This window comes from Oxyura jamaicensis, chromosome 2 (assembly GCF_011077185.1).
Source record: "Oxyura jamaicensis isolate SHBP4307 breed ruddy duck chromosome 2, BPBGC_Ojam_1.0, whole genome shotgun sequence".
NCBI lineage: Eukaryota > Metazoa > Chordata > Aves > Anseriformes > Anatidae > Oxyura > Oxyura jamaicensis.
In genome coordinates, this window is record NC_048894.1 from 69,481,101 (window position 1) to 69,496,572 (window position 15,472).

The 15,472-nt window shown below is 46.0% G+C and overlaps 1 long non-coding RNA gene across 1 annotated transcript; it reads left to right on the forward strand.

The window, feature by feature from the left end:
* Nucleotides 1-2,261: 2,261 nt before the first annotated feature.
* LOC118162558 lies at nt 2,262-15,399 on the forward strand. Its single transcript, XR_004748510.1, has 3 exons — nt 2,262-2,407; nt 2,663-2,805; nt 13,633-15,399. It is a non-coding gene; the product is annotated as an uncharacterized LOC118162558 (long non-coding RNA).
* Nucleotides 15,400-15,472: the final 73 nt, after the last annotated feature.

The window sequence follows — 15,472 nt, forward strand, 5'->3', positions numbered from 1 at the left end:
CATTTGCACTGGACTAAATGATGGTTGTTTTACCCCACTGTCAGCCAAGACAGTAGTGTAACCTGACTAATGCTGTCATGGCTTGGACAGTTCTCTCTCTTCTTGACAGACAGTGAGATTTACACCAGGAACAGGAGCCTTAAAGTCAAAGGCTCTGCCTCAGGTTTCACGACTGCTAACACGCAGGGGAGCCCTGGTCCAGGATGATGCTTCAGGTCCATTTCTTATGAAGGGATGTTTGCTGGTCCACAAATCTGACAGCATCAGCTAACACCTGGAGCAGTAACTCCATGATGGGTGTACCCCTGCACTCTGGTTGGGAAGTTTGTGCATCCATACAGCTTGTTGCTACATTTGGCTGTGAAAAGTGGAAGCCCCCAGCCAGGAATTCTGAATTTGAAGGGTGTGTGACTGTGCAAACCCCTTAAAGCTTCAGAAAGGAAAATGTTCCTGAGTCCCCTACCTCCTTCCTCCCACCTCTTATGGAAGAAAAAAGTCATAGATTTTAAGATCTGATATTTCAGATTTTTCTTGCTGGAGGTCTTCCTTGGGGAACTTAGATTAGTATCTTACTCAGGCATTAATGGAACAGCAGCTGTTTAATGTTAAACAAAGAGAGATTTTCGTCCAACTGATTGCTAGATATTTGAGTTAAATAAGAAGTAATTAAGAATAAAGGCCCCGCTTCCCTTTTTGCATGCAGTTTTCACACTTGTGAGCATCTCCATGGGACTCATTTCAGTTTTCTGATTTGTGCGACAGTCGTTTGGACTGCATAAGTTCTGAGTAATATGAAAAAAAAAAAAAGAAGTAAATGTTATCATGTGCTTTGGTGGCACATGAAACTATATAACTGTGGGATCTTCAGTTGACCCCAAGGATAGCCAGTGGGGGGGGAAATAGCCTAAGTGTAAAATGTAAAATATAGGGAAGATGATTCAGCACAATTTTGATGCTGGCAGTTCCACCCATCTCTTTTAATCATACATCTTCCCCTTTTCCTGCTGTAATCGTTTTCTGCATGTAGTGAGAATTATTTTGCAGATCACTGAATGCCAGAAATGATGCAAGTTACACTGTCCCAGTATCAGTGACACCCACATCTTGCTAATTTATATTGGATATGAAGATAATTACCCGTGACTTTAGGCAAGTAGGACAGCAGCTTAGTTTATGGAGAGTTCTGCAAAATACTGATGATAAAACACTGCAGCATCTGTACCACTGGTGACTTTCTTGTCCCACTGCTGTTGAAAGCCTTGTATTATCCCTTGCCACAGCCATCCCATCACAGCCAAAAGCTTATCTATCTGAAGGGTCAGGCAGCTCCTCAAATAGGAAGACGTTGCACGATATTGAATAACAGCTCTGTTTCTACATACACATACATTTTTCACAGTTAATCCCTCATTCATTTTCCTCACTCTCTGAGAGGAAAAGTTCAGGCACTTTAGCCTTGAAAACAGCTCTTTGCTGCCCAGACAGTTAGCTAGATTTGAGATGCAACAGGTTATTCTGCAGAGGCATCGCTAGGGCTGGGGGCTGTGTATAAGAGGGTGCAGTATCACATTTTGCTGACTGCAGCATCAGTCAGACACGAGATCCTGCCTGTGCCAACACAGTGAGCTAGTTCTCCAGCCCAGATGTACCTACAGCCCAGCTTTCCCTCCAGGTCCCACAGCCACCTCCCCCTGGGTTTTGGGGAACCTCCCCCATTTCTGTGCACATTATGGGACAACAACCACAGCACCCCAGGACCAGCCTAGTCCTGCTCCTGCTCAGCTTTGCCATAGGCTTTGGGTGGGAACCGTGATGATTTTACATGCTAACATGCCCTTAATTGCATCTGCTCTTAGATGCCTCCTCCCCCTAGCTTGGCTGAGCTCAGAGCACTGGGTTCATCCTGTGCCTGAACGTATAGCAGGTGACTGGTTTACGTGCTGGTAGAGATGAGGCATAATTTCAAGGCTACAGGGCACAACTGAGCCTGGGCAGGCGGTTTGCCTGGGGAGGCAGGGGGGACTTGCAAAGCGAAGCTAATGGGGTTAACCCAGCGCTCCCTTGCCTTTAGGGCTGTCCCGGCTTGCTCACCTTGCTCACCTGCTTTTAGTCAAGTGATGAAGAAGCAGCTGGTACAAATCACCATTTTCATTACCGTTACATTTGGCCCTGGTGGAGGCAAGAAGCAAATTTTGAGTTGGGGTCAGGGTAGCTTTTGTCCATCCTTTAGAAAGGGGGGAAGTGGAAGACAGGATGGCTGGAAATGCTGCTCCTAGTGCAAATTCCTCTTCTCTCTCCCTCTCATGGAGAGATGAGCTGATATACTGTTTGTCTTCAGGAGCTTCTTCTCTCCTCTTGTAGCTTTTCTCAACCTGAGGGTACTATTTCCAGATAAATTCTTAAAAAAGTATGTTTGCTTTTAATTCTATAACTATGGGCTTAAGTTCAAAGACTACTGTGTGTTTTGTTTTCTTATTTTTTATCCAATTAAAAAAAAAACCAAAAAACCATAAAGGCTGCTCAGAAACATTCAGAGCTAAGCTGATGGTCAGAATGAGGATGTGGTTCTCTGCGATGCTGCAAGGAGGGTAGGGAGCAGCAGTTGCCTATGGAACACCAAAAAAGTGAGGGTGTTTTGTTTATTGTTTCTCTTCTTTACTAGTTGCTGGTGTCTCCACTGCAACAATCCTGGGGAAGGTATTTCTACGGCTCGCAGTGCCTTTTTGCATGGAGGAGCAGTTGTGTATTTGATACGTCTTCAGAAGTCACGTATTTACAAAGTCAGATGCTGACATCAAACACTTAGTAACTTAAGAAGATGGAATTGTATGTTATGCTGGTGTATCCTTCTCTTTTCCTCCATGTCTTCCCTTCCTCTAGATTACAAGTCTGTTTTCTACTTTAACTCTCTACTGCCAAAAGTCATTTAAAGTAGGTTGTTCTCTTTTTCAGCTTTCTTTGACTCCAGTCAAAGAGTTAATCTATTCTACATATGTTAAATACAGAGGTTCTCTTCTGGCTCAAGTGCTGCTTTGCAGAAGTCTGTCCTTCCCTCCCTTCTCCCTCCTCCTCTTTTTTTTTTTTTTTTTGAATCAAATTTATGGTTGCCTCTCCACAGAGCCTGACAGTTTATTTTACTATTATTTTAAGTAAAAAATATAACTGCCGTGGTGTCCCACTTCCTGGATGACATTGGCAACCTTATGTGTGGCTACTGACATTTCAAGAGAACCATCTTGTACGGGCAGGCTGCGTTTGGCTAAATTTAGCAAGCCACGGATCAAGTGGCAAGTATGTTCCACCCTGGAACCTATTTTAGGTAGGGACTCGGCATAGGCACCAAGAGGTTAAAAAGTTGTGTGGGGGAGGAGAAAAAAAAAAAAGACAAGAAGCAAAATATTTTGCAAGAATCGTTGCTATGTTCTAAGCTTCAGCTTGCGAACGCTGAGGCTCTGAATCACGTTCACTGGGGAAACAGCTGCAGCTGTTTAAGATGCTACTGCTCCTCAGCTGTCTGTTACCTTCTTTTTGCAGGCTGGGGCCTTAGCACAAACCTTCTTCAGCAGCTTAGGCTCAATGCACCGGGTTCTAACCTGAAATAAATTAGAAACAGGCAAAGGCTCCTTTCCCCAGCATTATGTGGGAGGGCAGCATCCCATCCCAGGAGGGCTGGGGTGGGCACAGACATTGCAGGCAGCCACAGCAAGGTTTTGTAACAGGTCTGGAAAACTGCATTTATGTGCGCTGAGAGTCCTGACTGTGCTCTGGTGTCCCAGATACTGAAATATGCTTCTACAGTTCATCTGTGACTGGGTTAGTTAAAATTGTTTTGGAAAATTGACTTGGCTAAATCACAGAGAAACCATGGTGTGGACACGCTGGTCTGTAATTAATTGATGAGCGCTAACCAGATAAAAACCGGTTGTCAGCTCGCGTAAGTGCATTCATATGGGCTTGTGCGTGTTTAGCCAAGCAGTTCAAACCCTGTTTTTATCTGAGTGCTTCTAGACCCAGTTTACTCCCTCCTGTAAGAGCGTACGTTTTCAAAAAGAAGGTGGGAGGCTCTCCCAACACAGAGCTGCACATCTGTGTGCCCATCCTCTCCCTGCTGCCAGGGCTGCCCAGAGATGGGAGATGCAGAGCAGACTGCTTCCCTGGGAGCCTTGCCAGTGACTGACTCAAGGCAAAGTATCCTGGGGACTGGCTGTAATGGATAAGAGCCACACCCGCGCTGGTTAAATAGCACACCTGGTGCCGTCTGCTCCGGCAGCAATTGGGAAAGACGCTTGGTGTTTCCTGGCATAGCCCCCTGACAGCGTGCCCGTGGCTCACCTGGGCTCAGCCTCAAGCAGTCCTACGAGCTTGCACAGCTTCGAGGTCTCGTGTTGCCCCAGCCTGCGCGGGTGGGGAGCTGGCACGGCCCCTCTCCTTCCCTGCCGGAGAAGGGAGATGGGTGAAACTCGGCTGGGGGCAGCTGAGTCACTTGCTCCTGGGGCAGCTTGCTGCTTCTCACTTCAGGATCCAGACAGATGTGAGCAATGGGAAGGGACAGCTGGCTTCTGGAGGGGATGCTGGGCTGGGAATGCAGAAGTGTAAGAAATTCCCAGCTGTGCCTCAGTTTCCCTTGGAAACAAAGTAGGGCTAATAACTACTCTATCACAAAGTTCCAGGTCTGGAATATTGAATGTTACTTAAGGGAGTATTCATGGGACTATCATTTGTTTTGTGGTTTTATTACCAGCAATAGCACTTACTAAAATGGAAACAATCTGGGGATCTAGCAGACTTCTCATCACATAGTTTGCTTTCTTTCACGGAGCTCCAGTCAATTGGTGAACTAGTTCAGGGTTTTCTATGCCAGCTGTTAGTGCAGTGTGAAAATAAGCACTGTGAAGATTTTGAAATGTTTTGGTATTGGAGTCACAGGAAAAAGAAGAGGGTGTTCCCCACTTTTTTGTTACGATGCACTAAACAGGCCCTCATTACTAAATGCTAACACAGTTTTTGACCAGCCTGAAAGGCATCCTGGCAATGGGGAAACTGGTGCAGTAAGTGTTTTTGGTGCCCAGTGTTTAGGAGAGATGCTTTTCTAAGCATTCAGTACTCTTATTTGTCACAAAAAAGCATGGCAGCACTCAGCTCAAAAAATAAAACTTTTAATTCTTGACAAAAGCTGCTGTGTTTAGCCATATTCATAATCCTAAAGTTGGGGGGAGGAGGGGAAATAGCCCTGAAAGGAAGTGTGCCTCTTCCTCCTGCTCCTGTCTCCTACCCTCCCTGTGGGGGGGAAGCCCAGGTATTCCTCCCAAACCTCTCAGGAAAAGCAGAAAACCAACTTGATAAGGATGATTTTAAGCTAAGCGAAAGATGGCAGAATTCAACTCCTGAAAATGTCACCTTGGTCTTATCTAGGGAGACCCAGGTAGGAGTACAGTCTTGAGATCAGACTCATTCTCCCCCATTTTAATTTCTATGAATGTGAGCTGAAGAAGAAGGGGCTGTTTGAGTCCCTGCTTTCAGGACTCAGCAGTGTTAAAGAGAAAGCAATACTTCAAGACTGCTGGGAAAGAGAAGGAATTTAATTCCCACCTTAATCAGTGAAATGGGCTCTTTCCTATTGATTTTGGTGAGTGCTGCAGTAGACGCTAATAAACTGGAGTGAAATTGCAAATAGACTAAACCTTGCTGAGACAGGTGGTAGAGAAGGTATCTGCTGCACATTTACGATATGAATGAGGAAAAGGTCTCCAATGGAAATCAAGAGGTGCAAATACTTGAGCCCCAGGTCCAACAACACACTCCTGACTGGTGGCATGGGCTTCTGCTGGCTATTGACTTTTCAAATATGCAAGGACTGAGAAGAGTCAGTGAAATTATGGTGCACTTTTAATGATGGAGGGAGGCTGTCCTAATGTTTAATTGCTGCTGAACATGCCAACTCTCCTTTTGCCTTTCTTCCTTGTCCATGACTCTGAAACAAACCAGAGGGAAGCAAAAATTAACCCTGTGCCTCTCACACCCCCAACAGTATTTTTTTTTTTTTTTTTCCTATAGCAGGATCAGCTTGCTCAACCCGCTTGCTTTGGGATGGCAGGGATGATTGTGCTGGCCTGAGGGAGAAGCACAGCTGTGGATGGGGCTTGTGGGAAGGTAAGAGGCACCACGCTAAGGGTGATTCTCAGGAAAAAGTCTGCTGAACATTGTGTTGGCAGCTGAAGCCATTAATGAACAGGCTATGCATCTGCTGTGGGGTATAGGCAGCTGCATTAATGTGCGGTGTTGACAATTCTGCTGGCACACTGTCCTGTTAATGGAGGTGGCTGGGGTGCAGGTACCTGTCATGGTCAGCTCTCCCCTCTGCAGGGGAGGTCACCAAAGCTGGCAGCACCTGTGAGTCCCATAGCAGGAGTAGTCAGAGCTGCTGTCAAGGTCTGAAGAGGCTTTCAAACAGAGTATGAGCTTCAAAAAGGGACATGAGAATGTGAGCAAATATGTCGCTTTGCGTTGTTTGATCTTTGTGCTCGTGGGAGGGGGGAGAAAAAAGGAATTTATGCATTCTTTGTGAGGGATGGAGGGAACACCTTATTCAGCTACCAAAACGGCTTGTAACGGAAACTTGCCGCTCCCTACATTTTTGGCTGGCTGCTGAGGTCAGATGGGATAACAGCAGTGCTGTGTTGGAGTTAGCATTTGTCCTAGTTACTGAGGAGAGAGCTCTCTGTCTTCTTGACATAGGTTGAAGTCGTCTCCCTCTATGGACACATGATATTTGAGTTATTACTGTGTGAGGAGATATTTATCACTGAGATGTTGAAGTGCTAGGAGGGTGGCTTTGTTACAAATCAAGAGGATTGTTTAACTGGAAGCTTTCTATTTTCACGCCGCTTGCATTGTGTTGATGTGTGACCCTAGATACTGCAACAAGCAAAGGCCCAGCAGGACAGTTCATAAAGCTCATAGCTTGATCATTGCTTTGTGTTTCTTCTTTTCCTTTGGAGGGACCTTCAGAGCCCACCACTCCTACCCTGCAGGTGATGGCAGAGGCAGTGCCTGGGGCACATTTTTTTATTTCATGATGGCCTTTCCTGTAAGAGTCCAGGTGTGAGCCCTTGTTATGGGAGAGGAGGAGCTGCCAGGTCCTCAGGAAAACTGCTAATTGGGCTGGTTGCCAGTGCTTGTGGGTAGCTCCCCTACTAAATTCAAGGAACTCGCAGAAAATGGCTTGCTCATGAGCCATTGCTCATAGCCCAGGACCCCTCTCCTGATAGCCTTGGTGGGAAGCAGGGTAGATGCAGGCTAGCTTGCATGTTTGCAGCACAGGTAATGTTTCTGAGAGGTGTTGAGCAAATTGCATGTACACAAGTTAGTTCTTCCACCTGGGCATGCTGTGTTATGTTCAGGGAGGATCAGATGTGTAGCACTTGCATATGGTGAGAAGAACTTGTGGCCTGTCTGGCTAGAAATTTGGACGCCACTGTCCTGGAGCACATAGTTTGCAAAGCCTCATTTGCTGGTAGTTTCTGCAACTGTGGTAGAGAAGGGCCAAGTTTCAGGGAGAAAAAAAATGGCCATGAGAACTTTTAAATCACTAAAAAAAGACACAGGCACTGCAATCTTAGCTATGACTCATCTGGGCTGAGACAGTCTGATGAGCAGTTGTAGACCTCCTTGCTCAAGGGGAGCAGTACTCATTTGTGAACTTGCTGAAGTCCTGAAAGCAGAATTGGTGTAGGTGAGTGGTTCCCATGCTGAGCCTCTGACCACTGATTTCCCTCCAACCACTGCCAGATGCAGCTTAGGGAGAGCTAGCAGGTCATGGCTGGCTAGTTTCTTCCCACCTGTTGCTTCCACTGCTGCCGAGCAAGTCTAAGAAGTTAAAATCCAGCAGATGTTTCCTTGTGGTTATCTTTTTTTCCTGAAAACAACTAAGGAAATAGTTGCAAGAGCATCAGTGATTCCTGGGTGATAGGCTTTTGCACTGTTCTAAATGTTGCAAAGGGACTGGGGAGGGTCTGCAAGGAAAGCTGTTGCCTGCGTTACTGATGTGAGTGGAGATAACTTCAGGATGTTTCAGCCAAGTTTTTTCCACTTTGTACTTTATTCCAAATTCACTGAGAGTCAAAGCACTGCTGTGAACTGCAGTAGCTTGTTCAGTCACCTCCACAAGCCATGTTCCTGTGGGGCCTTGCTGGGACATGAAATTGCCAACAGGAGTTTTGTTAAGTCTTGCAGCGCTGCTACCTCCTCCCTGGAGATTATGGACCCGTCGAGTCCCAGCAGGAGCAAGTATGTCCCCTCGGCTCAGCAAGTCTTGGTGCAAACTGCTGAGAGAAGGTAGGTTTATGCCATTTCCCTGCCTGGGAGCCTGAGTGGCTGGCACAGGGCAGGTGAGCTGCTGTGGAGGACTGTAGCTGTCCCCTGCCACCACTGCTATTTGCTCAGGGAGCAGGAGCTGGGGTGCTGAGCTGTGATAACGCCTCCCTCGTGATAAAGCGCTCTTGTTGTTTGCCTGCTCGTTCAGAGCCAGGTAGGTGTTCTGCCTCACAGTGCATTGAGGGTGTAGGCTGTTCAAAATAAATTAATTAAAAGGGACTTTGAATGGGCTGGGGCCAGGTGCCAAAGGGTTAAAACAGAACAGTTCTGGTAGTTGCTGGAGGCAGAGAATTGTATAACATCACCTTATAGAGAGTAAACATCTCAGCCAGTCCTTTACAGTTCTGATGTGAGAGAGAAACACTCATGCGATCATAAAGCCATCGTCTGTTTTAGGGAGTCTATATTCTTAATTCAGCTGAGCTTTTTGCGATGGTCTATCGCCATCCTCAAGGCAGGAAAAAAAATGACTGGGGAGGAGGTGGGAGCGAAAACAGACGACTTGTGGCAAGCCTCAGTAGTTTAACAGTGCCACCTCCTGGATGGCCGTGAGAGGCAGGGATGTCCCTTGCTCGGCGACAGGCTTTGCACTGACGTGTCCCACACCGAGGAGCTACCAGCAGAAGACACCGGGTCCCGCACAGCGAGTCGGGGTTCCTGCAGCATCTTGCTAAGTGCAGCGTGGGGCTGCAGGGGGATAATCAGCTGCTGTTTACGCCTAGGTGGCACAGCAGCTAGAGACAGTCTTCGGAGTACAAAGGTGGCTGGCCAAGGCAGGATAGTTCCACTTCATGCAAAAATATCCACAAGACTTTGATACTTTTTCATCTGTAGGGGATCTGCCCTGATCTTACCTCCCTCCAAGGGATGGAGGGCTCAGATCATAAAACATCTTGTTTCATGGGGAGGGGGCAGGGGAGGTCCTCTTTGGTAAGATCAGATCAGTTTGTCTGATACCAATATTTAAACATTATTTATGATTAATTATCAAAAACTGGTAATTAAATGTACCAGGCAGGAAGCTATTTTAAAATGAAAAGCCTGTTCCTATAACACTGGTCCAGGAAGTTTTGACATCAAAGTATTTTTTTTTTTTTTGTTAATTTCTCATGAAGGAGGTGACCCTCTGGATTTTTTCAGCATAACAGTGTTTTCTAACATGCTCTTCCCAACAAGCTGTAGGGACAAGTTCAGCTCACAACTGAGGAAAAAGTGTAAGGGTTTACTGGTGTGAAGGGGTTACCCACTGTCTTGTCCTTTAGGCTCCTAACTTCCCCATTAACACAAATTAATCCAGGGCCTGTGCTCAGTGCAACTACAAATGCCTCCTGTGCCAGGATGGTATTAGGGCAGCGTGACCCCTCCTCGATGGGACATCAGCTCGCCTGTGGGGCTTGGGGCAGTGAGGAAAAGGCCATCCCTGGGAAGCCAGCAGGACATGGCCCCAGCTATGGAGGAAATCTCTGTCTGGGAGCTTTGCTCTGCTGCTGATGCTGTGTCTGTGAGCAGCCAAGGCAGATGTTCAGGCTCAGGGTGGATTTTCTGGGGTACACCAGCTGCTTCAGCATACTCTCACGAGCACCTAGAGATGGTTAGGACATTATGGACAGTATCTTCCCTCTTGAAAGAGATGGTTTATCCTTGCAGAGGCTCTCACTTATGCATATATCAAAGCATCTGTCTGATTTTTCCATCTATTGTACCACTTTGGCAGTGTTCCCTCCCTTCCTCCTCACTTTTGTCCATCCTACAGTGTTTTCTGTGGTGCAGTCACTATGTAGGAAACAGGAATGAGCAACCTGGAATGGCAGAAACTTCTTGAAATTACTTTGTCAGAAAAGCCTGGTAATGTGATAGAGCCTCCTGAATGGCACTTCAGCCTGCAGCAGGGCAATAGAGAAACCTCAGTAGTGCTTTAATCGAAAGGAATGCTGCGGCTGGGACTTTGACCCTTCAGCTGCGCGGAAGGATTTGTGGTAGGAAGCAGGCCAGGGAACTAACTGAGCCTGAAATAAGCAAATAAAGCCACAGCACAACTCCTGTGTGTTGACAGGACCAGGAGCTCCTTCAGCCAGTTCTGCTGCTGAAGGACTCATAGCAGCAGAATACAACTCAAGTGTTGGACTTCCTTCAAATTAGATTGAATCTTCCTACCAGCCCTTTCTGTTGTGTGGCCACCAGTCTGTCTAGGAGGCCCCTCCACTTATTTCATTTTTAGACAGCATTCTATCCCGACAAACTGCCTTGCTAAGTCTGGCTGCTTCATTTTAGATTGAGCAGAAGATGTTCACACCTTAATATTCTTCTGTTGTTAGCTCTGTCTCATCAGTGTTTGGGGTTTCATTTTAAGTAGGAGGTTTAAAAAAACAAAAACAAAAAACAACAACAACAAAACCAAATACAAACCAAAGACAAAACAAACAGAACCAGACAGGAAAAACACAGAAAATCTGCAGAGAATATGCTTCATAATCCTGGTGGAGATCTCAGTTGTATGAAGGTCTGCCCGAAGAGATTGGCTTGACTGCAATCACAATGCAGAAAATTTTCCCTGTACTGCCTCACAGATGGAGTGGAGGACTGGACGTGAAGTGTCGTGCTTTTGTGTGTATGCCACAGAGTACTCAGGTGTGGTTAAAGTCTGAGGTACTTCAGAGTCTACTTGAAAAAAAGCTTATTACCTTAGTTGTTTCTGGGATATGCATCCATGTTGCTCTTTCTGGCTGGCCAGCAAATGCCAGTGTCAGAGCGGTTTGCTATTCAGACAAGATTATGAGACTTGTGTGAGCAAGCAGCAGTGGTGTGGGGGAGAAAAACGCTGCAATGTTGTTTCCTTGCCATGTTCTGCAACTGCAGAAGCAAAACTCATCTTAGCAGTGGCTTCAGGCCTGCTTGTTTGTTTGTACTCATCATCCAGAAGGTAACAATGCATTTATAAACACGTCTTCTGTTGTGTATTTACCTTTAGAGGTGTTGATGAAAGAATTAGGGATGGAAAATATTGTGTATTCCTGATCTGGATCTGCAGTTCCCTAACATCCAGGGAGAACAAACTAAGCAATGAATAATAAATACAAGCTCTGGGGCAAAACTGTTTTCCATTCATAAAATTCAGTAATGACTGAGTAGTAATTTCTAAGCATGCTGAAAAGCAACAGGAACTCCATTTTGGGACCAGAAAGCTTCTGATGGCTTCTTCAGCTTTTGCTATGCCACAGTTAATAGGTAAATTGGTTCAACTTTGATTTTTATCTAGAGACAACAAAGATGTCTCCAGCTGACTGATGCAACTTGGTTTAGTTCCCAACCTGAGTAGTTTGAACTTGAAAAAATAAGGGAAAAACAAAACCCTTTTTTCCTTTGATTTTTCTCTTGGCTTTCAGAATGGGAAAGCCAAATGGGTTAGCGGGAGCATAACTTGAATAAGTCAAGTAGAGAGAACAGATGAAAGTTGTAGCATTGTGTTCTGGGCTGAATTAAAGGCTATTGCGCAGACCCTGACATTTCTGAGATGATGGGGTGGTGATTGGCATCTTGTGATCTGATGTGGTCCTGCAGATACCCATGGGGTTCTCTGGGGCAACAGGCATAATGCTTCTTGGAGGGAGGTAAAGCACCATCATGTGATTTGGGTACTTTAGGATTTGGGTATTTCAGTAAAGGGCATCTTGAGCATTCAGTAGGAAAACCTGATTGTGACTTGCTCTCCTCCTGCCCTGGAACAGCCTGTTGCTTTTCTAACTGTCACGTGGCTAAAGGAGGTGAAGTTTTGCAAGGGACAAGAGAGCACCCTGGATCAAAGTATCTCATTTTTCAAGGTAAGGCTGCATCAAACTGGAGAAACAAATCAGCATGGTGAAGAACAATCCGTGCATTTTATCACTCTGACCTCAGCTGTAAAACTTGCCATAAGAAAGCTAATAAAATGGGAGCCACACAAGCAAACAGAGGGCACGGGATTATCAGCAAACATTTATTTTGGCTCTGGTGGAGCCACTCTCCTGATCAAAGAGGCTGGAGTTTGGACCTCTTGAGTTGTTCCCTGCTTGGTTTGGGAGTGCCTTGCTCCTGCAGCGATGGCATCAGTATGCTCTGTGCAGCTGAGTGGAAGAGGGAAGATATGGTAGGGAGAAGGAAGCTGCGTGTGAGGCTGTTGTACTGCAGTGTGAGACAACAGTAGCTTATTTTAGCTTTGCCAGCCACTGCCTGGGTTAGGAAAACAACCTAAGGCTTATTGTTTAACTATATAGTACAGGCATTATCGTAGGGCCAACAGGGGATGCTTTACCCTCTTGCAGACTCATGCCTGGCAGACTGAGAAGCTCTGCAACCCTTATCAAAATATGCCGCTGGCAGAAATCCCCCAGAGCCTCAGGCAGGGCTCTTTGAGAGCCTCTCCTTCTGTTCAGTCTCTTTGTTCAGACTTTGCCCCAACTGGAGATGCTTGAATCCCTCTTAGCAATGTCTCCTGGCTGATGCTAACTGCTCCTCTGTGATCCTTTCAGGCTCCTTGGTTGGTGTCCTGTGTGCATGGATGGGAGGGGGAGCTCTCAGTGGGTTGATGTGGTGCTCAGTCTCACTTATTGGGGAGCTGCTGACATGGGTGAAAAACACCATAATGGTATGGAAAGAGAGGATGGAGGAAAGTCTTAAGGCTTCACGAGCAGGATCTTTCTATGCAAATATTTTGTTTCACTGTATAGGTTTAAGAGAACAAAGGCAGCTTTATTTCTGACTTCTGTTGCTGTTTTTCTCACTATTTTTATTCCTTCTGTATCTTTTTCCTTGCATGCTGTTGGGGAAATTGTTTTAGACACTGATGTGCTTGAGATCAGGTCTAGTTTAAGGCCACACTCTCATATGTTTAAATCAGAGAGTGCTGAGAGACAAATGGGGGAGCTGGGCTGAGGATATCCGCTCACGTGTTGGCTTTTCTCACTGGGCCAGGACAGCCCTGGAGAACCATGTAGTCCCTGTCTCAAAGAGAGCAGGGGAGTGCCAAGGTAAGAGTTAATCCTGCAAGTGTTAGTCTGTAGAGGATTGCCTCATAATACACATTTATACAATTCTTATTTTTAAATGGCTCTGTGTTACCTAGCCAGAGCTAGGTCAGGGTAATAATATTCTGGGGGGGCCTTCTTGGAGGTGTAGGTATTGGGGGAGAAAGCTACAGCAATCTGGAAGGCTGTCAGAGCATAGAGAGAAACCTCTTTGTCCCAGGGGACTTCATGTGACTTTCTGTCCTCTTATCTTCCACAGCCAGCCTTCGTCATTTGAGGAAGATGCTGCATCCATCACATGAGGTTTTCCTGTTCAAGGCTGGTTGAACACTGACACGTGCTCCACGTCTGGCAGAGGGCTTTCCTGGAGGGGGAATCCTATCCTACTGCTGTGCAGGAAGGGGGGTTTCTGCAGTGTACAGCCACGTAATGAGACTGGGTGGGCGAGAGCTGGAGTTATAGGTAGACCTTTCTGCTCACCTATAGGTACACTGTCTTAGAGTGCTGGGTGCTCTGTTCATGTCTGACAACCTTGAACTTTGCCTGCTATGATGCTCTGGCAAGTACAAGCATGGCTGAAGTCTCTGACAAGGCTGTGCATGACTTGTGGAAACACTGGTAGCTGTTTCACCTAGGCTTTAGCAGATTATTGAATGTACTTGCATGCTGATCATTGCGTTTGCCCGAGCCTTGTGGGAGCTCCTGGGGCCCAGGATCCTGTCCTATCCCTCTCACTGAGGCATTTGTGAGTCCTTGTAGGAAGGCTAATTCAGAAGAATCCACTAAAAAGACAGGTCCATATTCCAGAAGGTCCTTTGTCATAGTTCATTGCATGAGAAAAAAGATAGGTTTGCTTTACCTTCCCTGTGTCCTCAAGGAGAGCCGGCTAGAAGTACTCAGGTGCTTGTTTCTGCAAAACTCAGCTGCCTCCTTGCTTGGGCTGCAAACCCCTGGAGGATATTCATCTCACCCTGGCAGAGCTGAGCTATATTCAGAGTCTGGATGTTGCTGCAGTGCCCTTATTAAGCTTTTTGAGGCTATTTCAGAAAAGGTAACTGCAGTGACTGTCAAGTGTGTTTGAATTCAGGTGTGACACTGTGACTACAGGACAGCAAGGAGTTCATTAGCTTTTCTGGGATCAGGGAAGATGTGCCCTATTTTTTTTGCTGCTTGACTATGCACAATGGTTGCTGATGAGAAACAAGAATTCAAGGAAGAAGCTGAGGCTGGAGGGGCAAACATTGTTCAGCTGGTGCCAGAAGCAAGGCTCTGTAATGGGTTTGAGTAATTCAGGCAGCAAAGGGTCAGTGATGGAAGATCTCAGGGGCAGAAGTCTGATGCTTCCAACTTGAAATTACCAGTTTCTGGGCAGCTGAGACCTCCTGCTTCTGCTGCAGTTGCTTCAAGGGGGCACCATGTGGAGGCAAAAGCTGGCTTGTTTGCTGTGTTTGGCTAGGCTTGCCTGGAGTGTACAGAACATGGCAAATTTGACTAAGAGGTACTTGGCTATTATGGGATCTTTTTTTTTTTATTATTATTATTATTATTTTTTTTAAGTATAAGTGATTAAACTAGTGCAGGTTTGTTTTCCATCTGGTGAATCTTTCATCAGATAAAAGACCAAGAGGCTTGGTGGCTGGCATTTGGGTTTTTCTCATGCTTTTGTTCTGGAGTTTCAGTAGAAGGGAGCTGAGCAAGCAGACTCTTGTGCGAGTACTACTGTTAATGCAGCTTTGTTCATTTCATCTTAAGGTCTGTTTCTTCTGATATGGGAATGGGGAGAGGTGAACCTAAACTACTGAGGTAAAGAGAAACTGAGCTTGTATCTGTGTTGTGGTACAGTTTTATTAGTTATGAGAACCTAAAACATAGCAACTGTGGTGACTTGGACAAACTGCTTCTAAAGCAGCATCAGTGTATTAGAGTTGAATCCTGATCTGGGAAGTGGTGGACAAAGCTGAGATGGGAACTTCCAGCATTTCTTTTCCCTCTCCAAATCTGGCTTTAATAAAACTGGGCTGAAACCACAGTACGTTGTGCTCTCTTATCCCATATTGTGGTGCTTGCTGGTTCATGTTTAGCAGAGGTAAGTCTGCCTA